This window comes from Abramis brama (assembly GCF_963993115.1).
Source record: "Abramis brama genome assembly, chromosome: 19".
In the NCBI taxonomy this organism is placed as follows: domain Eukaryota; kingdom Metazoa; phylum Chordata; class Actinopteri; order Cypriniformes; family Leuciscidae; genus Abramis; species Abramis brama.
In genome coordinates this window covers 2,720,332-2,733,591 of record NC_139981.1, presented here as the reverse complement: position 1 = coordinate 2,733,591, position 13,260 = coordinate 2,720,332, and the positions used below count along the sequence as shown (strand labels likewise).

The window sequence follows — 13,260 nt, the reverse complement described above, 5'->3', positions numbered from 1 at the left end:
TTACATTCACAACACACACACACACACACACACACACACACACACACACACACACACACACACAACAGTAATATTGTGAAATAATGGTTTTCTATTTTAATATACTTTAAAATATAATTTATTCCTGTGATCAAAACTGAATTTTCAGCATCATTACTTCCAGTCTTCAGTGTCACATGATACTTCAGAAATCATTAAAGTAATGTTTATGTGTTATATGTAAATAAAATGGTAATGTTTCCAAACTTTTGACTGGTACTATAAATTTACACAAGCATTATACTCTCAATCTGGTTTGTTTCAAAATCCTGATTTGTTTTTAAGACAAAGAATAGAATCTATAAAGAAGATTTTGCCTCAGTCTTCCAGTTGGGGCCACTATTACTCCAGGTTCAGTTCATAGCTGTTATTAAACTGAAATCCAAGAATATTTCATTCTTAAATACCTAAATAGCAAACAACATCATTTTAAATGACCCGGTGTGAAAACTATAATGTTATCTGAAATACCTTCACTGAAAAGTCTATTTACCATGGTATATTCTTGTCCACTCGTGTGAACAAGTGCGTGGGCGGAGTTTTGGCAACAGCTCGTCCAATCAGCTGTTGCGGGGGGCGTGGCCACAGACCGGCTTCACGCGATCCGAGCGAACGGCAGTATTTTGGATAGAGTGAGTGGAGGGTGAAGATAGCGGCTGCTCCGACAACATACAAGTGTTTCTGTATGGAATATGATCAAATCACTGGCTTTGTATTGTAAAGGAATTAGATTGGCGTTCATCTGCACATCATGGGACTTTCTTTAACTCGGAATGCTGAAGGTAAGGTCCACTTGTGCCGTTACTACTCACTTACTGGCGTATTGTGCTGTGATTTTTGTAAGAATAGCGTCCGTTGAAAAACTACAGTGATTGAGTTTCTTTTAGTTCAGTAAACAAGTTTCAGTTCTGGTGATATAAACCCTTATTTTGTGACTTACAGTCTAGTGAGCTGCCTACCTAGGCGTCATAGTCGCGTGTTGCAGGTTTGGTCGTTTTGGGCGCGTTCCTTGTTGTCAACGGTAATGATGCCCAGAAATGATGATGTTTGATTGACAGCTAATTAGGTATTTAAAAAGTCCTACTGTTTGGAAGGTTTTTCATTGTTGTCTATTATGCGCGTCCTTGAAACAATATTGAGAACTCAGGTGAAGATATCACACATATGCATGTATTAGACACATGCACTTTGTCATTTTGTATAGTTATTGTCTTTATCAAGGACTGTGGAGTTATCAGGTTCAAATGCAGCCCAGGGACTGTGCTTTAAATAACACAAAGGCAGTCAAAATAAAGTTGATTTTAAACACAGGCTGTCAGAAATCCACTAGAGGGCTCTTGGATGTTCTTATGGATCAACAATCCAGTTACATGATGAAAAGATTGTCAAATTTTCTTTATTGAAGTGATAATCTGTACCACATATTACCAATCCATTCATCAGAATTAGGAGTTTTAAGATGATTTAATGGCAGTTTATATGTAACTTATAGTGCTTGAGTGACAAATGACAGATTGTATACTACTTGATATGAGATGATATTTGAGTATATTTATAGATTTTTCAATAACACTCGCACAAGGATGATCATATTTGTGGGTCTTTGGTATCATATATTAAAACCCCCTGCTTTAGGCTTTGGTCCATAACAAAAAGTACATGTTAAAGAAATATAGTTCACCCAAAAATGAAAATGATGTCATCATTTACTCACTTTGTTCCAAACCTGTTTGAGTTTCTTTCTTCTGTTGAACTAAAAAGATATTTAGAAGAATGTTGGTAAACAGACAGTTATGACTTCCATAGTAGGAAGGAATACTGGAACTGTTTGATTATTGACATTCTTTGAAATATCTAAATTTGTGTTCAGAAGAATAAAGAAATTCAAACAGGTTTGGAACAACATGAGGCCTAAATCATGACAGAATATTATTTTTTTGGGTGAACTATCACTTTAATGCCATGTTTTTGGACATGCACCATGGTAATTTCATGGTATTCTTCTTCTATGTACCATTGAAAATGAATATGGTAATGATGCAGTGCAATATCACATTACCATATCTGAAACCATTACTTCTACCATTGTATGGTATTTCTTTGTAAGGGAAGGAATGGCTTCCTCTTAGTTAATAATGAGCTGTCATTTTATATTCTGCTCTAAACAAAGAAATCATCAGAAGTGTTCTAGTATCTGTGAACAGTGTAGATATTAATGCAGGAGTCTTTGTGCTGTGCCACTCAAAGGACTTCAGTAGAGTGTTTTCTCTGTCTTCTGGACAGCCAGCTCGTATCCGATTATGGTCAGATAATTGCACATTTGATTAGACAAGTTACACAGCCAAGTCCTTGTGTGGTGCGGTGTCAAGGGTAATAAAGCCATTTTCTTTATAGCCGGATCAGTAATAATACGTGGGGGACACGGACTGGAGAAAATCCTTCTGATGGTCAGTTATTTCCCACCAGCACACAAAATTACATCCCTGTCTCTGAGGATGAAAACCACATGGAAAGCCTATATTCATATACATATTCTAGTTTAATAAACAAAGACAACTGTGACTGAACTATCAGAATGCTTATTTCCCTGAAAAGTGGTTTGGTTGTAGATGGTGGGGGGAAAAGCATTGTTAAAGTGCCCCTATTATGCTTTTTTGAATATACCTTTCATGCAGTGTGTAACATAGCTGATTGTAAATGTTAAAGGCTTGCAGTTTAAGTGCTGTTCAACAATTAAAGTTATTGTTTTTTTAACTGAGAGAATCGGTTCTGAACTGCTGAAACGAGTCGTCAGTATTTTGAAGGGGTGGTATAATGCCCTTTTCACAGGATGTAAAATAAGTCTCTGATGTCCCCAGAGTGTGTATGTGAAGTTTTAGCTCAAAATACCCCACAGATATTTTTATATAGCATGTTAAAGTTGTCACTTTCTGAGGGTGAGCAAAAACGCACTGTTTTTGTGTCTGTCCCTTTAAATGCAAATGAGCTGCTGCTCCCGGCACAGGGGGCGGAGCTTCAAGAGCTAAGTCAGACAATAATGGAGAGACTGAAGAAGAAGTGACAACATGTACACTGAAAAAAATAATTAATTGGATTTACTCAATTGAATAGTGGACATTGGTTGCACACAAATTGTTTGCTTTGGTAGCCACTTACACAATTGTGTTCCATCAACACAAATTATTCACGTTTAATTAACACAGACTATTCACGTTCAAACAACACAGACGAACACAGACTATTCATGTTCAATCAACAAAGCAAATTATACTAAAAACTAATATCTTTATAAACTGATATCTTTTCAGTGCATGAACCAATCTTAAATGCTAAGTTTACACACTTTTTCAGCCAAAGCATTTACTATTAGTGTTTTCTGAATCAGTCCACAACCTAACCAAATGCTCCACTCTTCTCCACAATGGTAACCATCTGTAATTTAAATGGTTCTAATAATTTGAATGTAATTGAACATTAAACACAATTACACACTATCAAGTCTTCCCCTTTTCTAATTTTCTCAAAAACACATAAAATAACACTTAATTTCAACATTTATTCTCTCTTAATTCAGCCATATGCAAAGCATGCTGGGAACTAACAAGCACCGCCCAGTTTCAGTTAATGCAACACAAATCATTCATGTAATCCAACACAAATGGATTAAGTAAATTTAAATTTTACCTATATTTAAGCAGATTGAACACAATCAAATTATGTTTGGACAAAATGTATAGCAATTGTGTTGCTTAAGCTAATTTTAATCAAGCAGTTTGAACAAGCAGCAAAAATATTTTTTTTCAGTGTAGAAGCAACAGGACATTTCTGAATGGTTAGTTGATGAATTTATGTAGCATTGATTAGCATATTCTGTCATGATAATATATAGATTGCGTTCCCGGGGGCGGGGTTTATGTAAATTCTAGGGTTGGTGATGTCACTAACCCGGGAGGAATGTGGTGTAGTCTCTACCAGCCGTTTGTTGTAGTCCTTAAAAAGCGATTTCTTTAAAAGCAAATATCTCCCTTTGCTTTGAACTTTGAGCGTTGTAACTTTGCAGATGTTGTTTATGCTCAAACAGCAACATTACACACTAACTAAAGTTAGAAAAGTGAAATCATAATCAACCACCCCTTTAATTCATGCATGAACCTACTTAGGTTTGTAACAAATTTGCTTAATGCCAGCCTATGGTCTTCATTGGCTGCCTGCGAACATCAGCTGAGACTGGAAGAGTTTGGCTTGTTGATTTGCTGCGAAATCAAATCCACTTTGATGCACTTCCAAAGGATGAGACTCGGATTTGAATTAATAAGGGATAAAACTACGCCATCGTTACTGTTCTTATCACTGTGAGGAAGAGCTGAATTCTGAATAATCGTTTCATATTCGCGCTGGTCGCGCTGTAAGCGGTCGACCAATCACAACAGACTGTGCCGTCTGACCAATCAGAGCAGAGTAGACTCGCCGTAAAATGAGTTGTTTAGAGAGACTGAATCTTCGGAAAACTGTTTTCAGACTTTGAGAAATGAGGTGATGTGGAATGTATATTATGAGAAAATTAACATATTTTTTTGAACTTGGGTGCATGTAAACCTGTTGTAGGAGAGTCCAAAACCAAATTAGGAACCTTTATAATAATAACAATACAAGGGGTACTTTTAAAGTCACAATGAAACGGCAGTAGTGACAGATCTTTTATTCCGTATTGTGACAAACATCTGATCTGATTATAACATTATCGAAAAAGAAAAAATTTGTTGGTTCTGTGCATTCATTGTTTATTGGATTTTTGAGATTGCACTCAAATGTGGAGGCAGATGAGCACTTGCAATCATGTCTAAAATGATTTGAGAAGTCCTGCATACGTCCTGTTGTTTTCATCGGAAGATCTAGTTATGATATTTTTTGATTAATCATTACGAAGTCAATGGATGAATTGTTCACAATAAGATCTATAACTTGCATTTAGAAAATAGATTGGGTATATTTTCATTTCACTGTTGACTTTAAATGCAAATAATAAACAGCAACTCACAATATGGTCGTGCATGGGTAGGATAGCAAAATAAACAGACTTGTATTATCACAGATCTGTTGGTTTTGATGTCAAACTCTACAGCTCTAATTGATCTTATATATAACAATTGATGAAGTTTAGCATTTTTTTATTGCTGTATTGTATTGTATAAAGTGCTATATAAATAAATGTGACTTGACTAGTTTAGGTAAATTATGTATTTTCATTGTAATTGGCGTGTTTAAGTTTTCTTCTTTGTCGTCTTCTTATGTTCCCCTGGGAGAAACGAGAAGTTTGTCTTCCCATCGCTGGGCTTAGATGGCACAGTCAGACTGCAGAAGGAAGTTTGTCTTGCGTTGCACTCCTGAATGCATTCATAACATAATGACAGGAAATTAAAGCTCGTTTTGGAGACTCGTCTTGGAAATAACATCTGTCGGGACAGGTGGACAGCTGCTCGCTACCCTCACGTCAAGCAGTTTTGTTTAATGTGTGAACCAGGTTAACAACACTACTTAGTATGCTTTTTGATGGGTTATGTGCATTGTTTTAGTGTCGGAAATGTTTCATTTGAATACGATGGGGTTATGAGACAACATTTCTCAAACATACGAATCTTAGACGTGCTTCTAATCCGTCGGATAAAGGAATAAAGTATCTTGAGATGTGGCAATCAGGACCAAAGGATGCCAAGACAACCGTTTATCGCTGTTATCGCCCTCATTGCATGATATTACATGGATATTCCATGTTTAACCAGAAGAGACGAGATGGACTCCAAATGAAATGGATTAGTAGAGGCCATCTGCTCTTCGTGTTTACTGGCAACTCATTCAACAAATAATGGATCCCATCAGAAATGGCCTTTCCAAAGGCAACAGTTTCTATTACTAATGCTTATAACATTCGTGATTTATACAAACCTTTGACTTAAAGTGCAGAACTTCGCTATGTAATTCATTCATCCAACACGTTTGTGCTCCTCCATAAGTGAATGATTCCTCAAATTATTGGTCTTATTTTCAAGATATGATCGATTTTTTTTCTTCTTGGCAGACGATAAAAGAGACAATCCACAGACTTGCATTGAAGTAAGGACTCAAATCATATAGAGATTCACAGAAACTTGAGGGTGTAGGAATCTTTTGGTTTGGTTGCATTGGAGAAGAAATAAGTACTAATAAGAACTAAGGTTAACAACAACATCTGGTATTTTTTTTTAAATTGTACATCATGTATGGATCTTTAGTCATGTGAATTTGTGCTTGGTTTGTAATCAGTCACCCGTCTGGTTCATTCCCTCTTGTACTTGTTAATGACCAACAGTTGTGACTGGCATCATCAGAGCAGATCTCTGCCAGCTGACTCCACAACAAGCCTGTCTGTTTATTTAAACCGTATTTGTGTAACTGTTGTCATTTGGCGGAGACACAAGTATCATGACAATGAATGTTTTTGTTTTTTTTTGGTTTTGGAATGTGGCAAACTAAAGGGATACTTCACCGATGAGCATTAAGCTTTGTATCAGTAGAAACTCTGTAGTATTTTCGAATGACCGTGCTTCCCTCACTCATTTTGACGCAAAAATCGTCATTTAGTGTCATCAGAGGCTTTTTTGTCCAGAGGCAAGAGACTACAGCCAGTAGGAGGAGCTCGTTCCGCATGTCTTCAACCCGCCCATAGGGGGATCTCACGATAAAACGCCGTCTTTTCAGTTTCGAGTCGACTAGTAGCCTAGTTGTATAATTTCTCCCGATACTGCCCTCTGTAACCGGTAGGCGTGGCTTGGGTGTGTCCTCATAGGGCAGCGAAGCAAGTGCATTCTGGGAGTTGTTGTCTTTCATCCACATAAGCCAAAAATACATTTTCTGGCTTTTCTCAGTCTAGAAGGCACCAACTTCTAAAATAATTTCAGATTTCTACTACATAAATGACCCAATTTAAATACACATTCATCTTTCCAGCGGTGAAATATCCTTTTAAATCTTCTTTTAATAACGAGTGTTTTGTCGGCTAGCAAGCATGCTTATTTAGCAGTCCGATTTTATTATGCAGCTACTTTAATTCTCAATTTTGTTGACGTCCGTGGACTGACTTTGGTCAACATCAAGATTTTAGGTTTAAGTTTAAATACTGTAAACCCTAATGCTCAAAATAATTAATTGGTTTAAGTAGGGTCAACTTAAATTAAACAAATTTGGTTAAATCAAATGTTTGGTTTGGTTACTGTTAATTTAGACAAACTTAAATTCAACTGAAACTGGGCTGGGAGTTCTATTTCCCAGCATGCTTTGCCATGACATTCGAAAGGGAGAGTAAATGCTAAAATTAATTAAGTGTTATATAATGTTTTTTTTGTGTGTGTGTGTGCAAGATTAATGTTAAGTGGGAGACGTAGCCTAGTAGTGTTTAATGTTTAGCTATGCTAATTGAGAAGAGTTTCTGTTATGTTGGGTTTTTGGGGGTTGCCATCATGGTGACGAGTGGAGCATGAGTTTAGTTTGAGAACAGATAAAATTTAATTAAATTAAAATAAAAAATTTGCTTATTCAAATATTTCAAGTTAAGAGCAATTAAAATGTGGAAGTACAAAATAAAAATCTGACTGTTCCCCTTACTTTAGACTTTAAATATCTTAACTTTTTGATGTAACTGATTACCTGAAATTTGAGTTTTGCCAACTTAATTGGGTTTACAGTGTGTATGTATAAGGGAAAGTACATTTTAGGTCCTCTAACCAGTCACCATTTAATTCCATTTCTGCCTTCATCAGTTCGTTTTAAATTGTCCTGCGGTGTGACAAATTAACTTTTCCATGTAGTTCATAAAAGATGCATGTATAATAATAAGCAAAATGCTTCTTAAAATAGTTTTGCATGGATTAACCATGGATTAATCTCTCTCTCTCTCTCTCTCTCTCTCTCTCTCACTCTCTCTCACTCTCTCTCACACACACATACCACAGAACATGTCAACATTGCAAACATATTTCATGTCACAGACACAATGTCCATTTTATTCATATTTGAGTGGTCCTCCTCCACTGTCTTTACTAACATTGTAAGTTGCATAAAGTTAAACACTGTGAACGCCAATTCTATTATGTTTACAAGTTACTTTTATTGTGCATCTTTATCTCATTTAAAAATGTTTTTTATTTATATGGTTGGACGCTGCAGAGACAATCATTTTATTTGCAAGTCAGTTTGTGCAACACCCTCTTTAACCTCTGGCGGTGTTCTGTATCCTGATCTTTGGCTGGAGCTTGACATTATTCTTAGCTAAAGGACATGAATACATATGAAATCTGAGCAGGTATATATATCCATCGAGTCGAATATACACGCATCCACCTCGACACGATCTCGTCTTGCAGGTTAGTGAAGGAGACGCCCTGATAGAGTTTCTTCTTCCAGATGTTACTAATATGATGCCGTGCGTCTCTGCGCTGGTTTACTGGCCCAGGGAATATCTGTTGCTGCTAATTTTGGCATGGTCACTGACATTGCTTTACCCTTTTGTCTGTTATTGTGTAGGGATTCAGTCCCATGATGCATCTCTGAGTGCTGTCACACTGTGGTGTGGCTGGGAGAGAATTATAGTGTGTGTACTACATGCCTTAATTCTTTGTGGGTGGCATAGATTAAACAATGTGCTGGAAACATTGATAGATTTTGGTCTATATTGACATGAAAGCATCACACAGTTGCTGCAGATTTATCGGCTGGATCCATTATGCGAGTCTCCTGTTCCAGCAAATCCCAAATCTGCTCTTCTGTACTGAGATCTGGTGACTGGAGACCGTTTGAGTTTAGTGACTCGCTGTCATGATCAAGAAACCAGTCTGAGATGAGTTGAGCTTTGTGACGGCATGTTATCCTGCTGGAAGGATCCATCAGAAGATGATACACTGGTCATAATGAGATGGACATGCTCAGCAATAATACTCAGGTAGACTGTGGTGTTTAAATGATGCTCAATTGGTACTAAGAGTGTGTCAAGAAAATATATAACACACCATTACACCTCCAGCAGCCTGAACTGCTGATATAAGGCAGGATGGATCCATGCTTTTCACTCTTTACACCAAATTCTGTCCCGACCAATGTTGCAGCAGAAATCGAGACTCATCAAACCAGGCAACGTTTTCCCAATCTTATATTGTCCACTTTTGATGAGTCCGGTTGAATTGTAGCTTCAGTTTGTTATCTGACAGGAGTGACACCAGTGTGTCTGTAGTTCATTTGCTTCAAGGTTCGACATGTTGAGCATTCAGAGAAGGTGATGGGCATAAGAGACTTCTTTCAAAAAAGTCTTGCTATGCCAACCATTTGGATGGTGTATCGTCACCGGCCATTGAAAAACCCACTTTGGTTGAACACTAGTCCCATGTTGTGACGTATAGCCAAAACTTAGCCAGTTAAAGTCAGTTTCTGAATCCCAATGGGTAACTGAGTGACACTAGTTGGATCATGTGTGTGTTTTCCAGCCACGTATAATCATGTTACAGGCCCATGTAAGCATGTTATGTTCTGCACAGTGAGCTCTACATAAGTTGTTTATCTCCTCGTTCTGTCACTCATCCCTTTCTGTTTCTGCCTTCATGGCTTTACTGAAACATCTATATGGATGTTTGGCAGTAAATTATGCTGAAATGGGTAATTTGTATTTGAAAATTGAAAAAAATCACATCAAGTCCATTTTGTTGTCAGAAATGTTGGCGTTTTTCAGCCACATATGTTGCAGTATTTATGCATCAGGGACCGTAGTGGAAGAAAAAAACTGGTTGCGTTTTTTTTTTTGCTTGCTTTTTAAAATCACTTCTTTGTAGACGCAATGGGATTTGTATCACCTGTTTTTGTTTTTTTAAATATATTTTCCATTAATTTTTTTCCCATCATATATATGTGCCAGGATGTATCAGTGATGCACATTTGTGGTCAATTTATGGGTGGATGGAGGCCCATTATTAACACATTTCCTCAGAGTGTTAATGGATGAAACATGTGGGATTGTGCAACTAATCTTGTCAAGATAAGGACGAACGTGTTGTTATGGGATTTTGAGCACAACATGGGCAGTTTCGCTGTCTCTTCTTAGTGCATTAATATAAAATCCAACTCGTGCATGACAGACTTTTAGAGAATTTAGGGTTGGAACTATATGCTTTATAATATTAGTTTTGCTGTTTTGAGTATTTTTATTTTATTTTTATGTAAAGCTGTTTGTGCACTTATGTCAGACGGACTTATCAATGAGATCGTCTGTGGTCAGTTACAAGTTATCTTTTTTTTTCAAGACTGCATGAAAAAGTAGATTAGTTTACTTTGAATCCAAAAAGCACTGATTTACCTCTTGACTGACTGCTAGTTGGTCAGACTAAAGTCCAAAATTCTCGTCTGAAATTTTCGCACGTTAAAAAATAAATATGACCTCACATTGTGTCAATCACGTTTACACACTGCCTCCGAAACTTTCATCCGTCATAAAAAAAATCGTATCGGGTTCGATTTTCTGTGTTTTTCGCATCCGTAGCAAGCATTTTGAGAGGTGTTTTGACAATTCAGAGCCACCGAATGACGAATACGAAAAAACGCAATCAAGACCTCGAAGCAGAAATGAGGGAGAAACACCCAGAAACTCCTCATATGTGCCGCTCCCAGTATAAGGGTCAGTGATTGGATAACATACATACGTCTCCTTTGATTAATAATAATGGCCAGTGCAGTGGCTGGGATGTACATAAACCCACCAATGTTTGTTGCCATGATTTTTGGAAGGACTTATCGCGAGAGGAAAAAATGAAGTTTTAGTTGCATAACATCGGTTAATGGAAACGCCGTCATTTCGCAATCATTTTTTTTGACGACATTTAGAAAAAAAATCACAAAAGTTTTGCGCAAATCTGTAATGGAAACGCACCTACAGTCCACTCTGTGCCACTGAGGGTTATTATGATGTTATTATGACCCACTTACCATCTGAAGTATGAGCTGCACACACGGTTCAGTGAAATGTAGGCTAAGACCGACCATACGGTTTACATGCATTTAACCCTGCACTGTTTATCACAAAGTGTTGCGTGTGGAAGGGATGATTCTTTAGCTTTTAACCCTTATGCGGATACAGTTCTTGTTTTCATAAACAGCTTGAGTGAAAATAATCCCGTCACGCAAAACACTTGAAATGATACAGTAAATGTTCAGGTTGCTTTATAGGATTTGAGTTGGGGAAAAAAATCCTTTTCTTTATATATTTGTGGAATTCAATTTGCATTGGAGCTTAAAATCTGTTAGAGTGAGGCTGGAAGCTTGGATTAAAAATTCAAAAGGTCGGGCAAAACTATTTTTGTATTCTAGTTTGTCAACTTACCTGCTCGAGTCTCTGTGATATTCTAGTGTCTATTTGTGTCTCTAGTCCCTCCTTCAATGTAAGTCTGTGGGATTTTCACAACTATTTTAACGTCTGCCAAGGGAAAATCATTCAATAATCTGCATACTGGAGTTTAATACTTGCGTTTATGGATTAAAAACCCCTAACCGTAAGTTTGAGCAATATAAATAATAGGGATGCATTAATATTGAGAAGTAGATATGCATACATTGGCTATTTTTCAACATCCAGGTCTCACATATTTTCCAGTGGTAATTGTAAGCGTTAAAATAAAACACACAGTGCGTTTGAGTCACCGTTCTGACATCATGTTCTGTCTGTTGACTCACGGTAGAGACAGTGAAAGCGGAACAGTCATTAACCGCGCTGGAGCTGGACTCCGGGGTCATGAGGGTTAACCCGCTCGCTTTTCTCCAGTGGCTCCAGACAATTGGGACACTGACCTCGACGCTCTCGACCTCGGATCTGAGATGAGAGGGATTTCGAGCGCATACCTCTGCCCTATTGTGACGGGCGCTTGTGGACTCGGCTCTATTCACTTTCTCTCAACTCAGCCTTTTTCCTTTTCCTATTTTCACAGTTGCTGTGTGAGATAGTGAAGTGCAGTTTGCACAGTTGGTAAGGCCATGAATGGGTAACATGTTCCTGGCAGTCTAGCCTTTTAACACTTTTAGAAGAAAGGGTTGTATTTAGAACTCCAGGGTTCTTGACTCAATTTTAAAGAACCCTTTATGCCAAAAAGGCTCTATATAGACCTTATGCACCAGAGAAACAAAATTCAAAAAAAAAAAAAAAATTTCTCTGACCTTCCGGTTTTGCGGTAGCTCTGTATATTTCTATGGCGTCGCTGTCGAAGAGTAATTAGCTGGTGAAGTGGATTTACTTATATTAGAGTTAAGGAAAGTTATCATGAGCATTGTAATGTTTTAAGCGGATGTCATTATTTTGTCAGTCAAAAGAAGTCGATCTCCGAATGCAACGTAACATGAGGAGAGTAAAGATGGAAAGCTCCTAAAGCTTGTTTCCATATAAATTCATGGATAATTTTTTTATCTAAGTTATCATGCTTTTCATTGAAATTACAGGTTCATGACAGAGATTGACTACTTTTGACTGACAAAATTTCAGCCACCGGAAACACTAACTGATAAAGTGAGTCGTACAAAACCTTTCTTTTTAGTAAACTTTGTGTACACAAACAATGTTCTCAATGTTCGAGTTCATGTGTAGAGCCCCTGGTGAGACTTCGAGCAAAGTTTCATGTTGTGTCGAGCCTTCTTAGTGTTTTAAAAATAGCGATTTTGATGCTATCATAGAAGTGCCTCGTGCACTCCCATTCAAAAGGCATTTTGACCTAAAACGAAAATACGGTCAATCTTAAAAGTGGCGTTTCCATTCTAATTATGCTTTTACACGGAAGTTTGACTCGGGTAGATTAACAAAAAGAACCTAGGCTCAATTTTGGCGTGAGTTACCCTTTAATGTCTAATGTCTAATGCAACTAATGTCAGTAGACCGGGAAGATTTTAAAACGAGCGCTTCATTCATAAATCCGTAAGATCTTCCCTTCATGCTGTGGGAATATAAACCGTAAGACCGAACACAACGAGTGCGGCGCTGAAAAGGGGCGGGGCTACACAAGCTCTATAAAAAGAGAAATGTTTTAAATGATTGCATAATACTTTAATGTTTAAAATGTTGTTTAATTTTTTTTCTAGTGATAAAGTATGTAACTGTAACTGTATTTAATATTTTGTTTAATTATCCAATTTTATCCACAGTGATTTTTATATTTACTTGTTTAGCAG

At 37.3% G+C, this 13,260-nt stretch overlaps 1 protein-coding gene across 5 annotated transcripts in view; it reads left to right on the top strand.

Annotated features, from left to right (window-relative positions):
• Positions 1–659: 659 nt before the first annotated feature.
• LOC311070230 (signal-induced proliferation-associated 1-like protein 2) overlaps positions 660–13,260 on the top strand; it is a 134,693-nt gene continuing 122,092 nt past the window's right edge. For all 5 annotated transcript variants that reach the window (XM_084093983.1, XM_084093982.1, XM_084093981.1 and 2 more), the window contains exon 1: positions 660–821. The gene's annotated coding sequence lies outside the window, so the exon portion shown is untranslated. The remainder of the gene's footprint in view (positions 822–13,260) is intronic.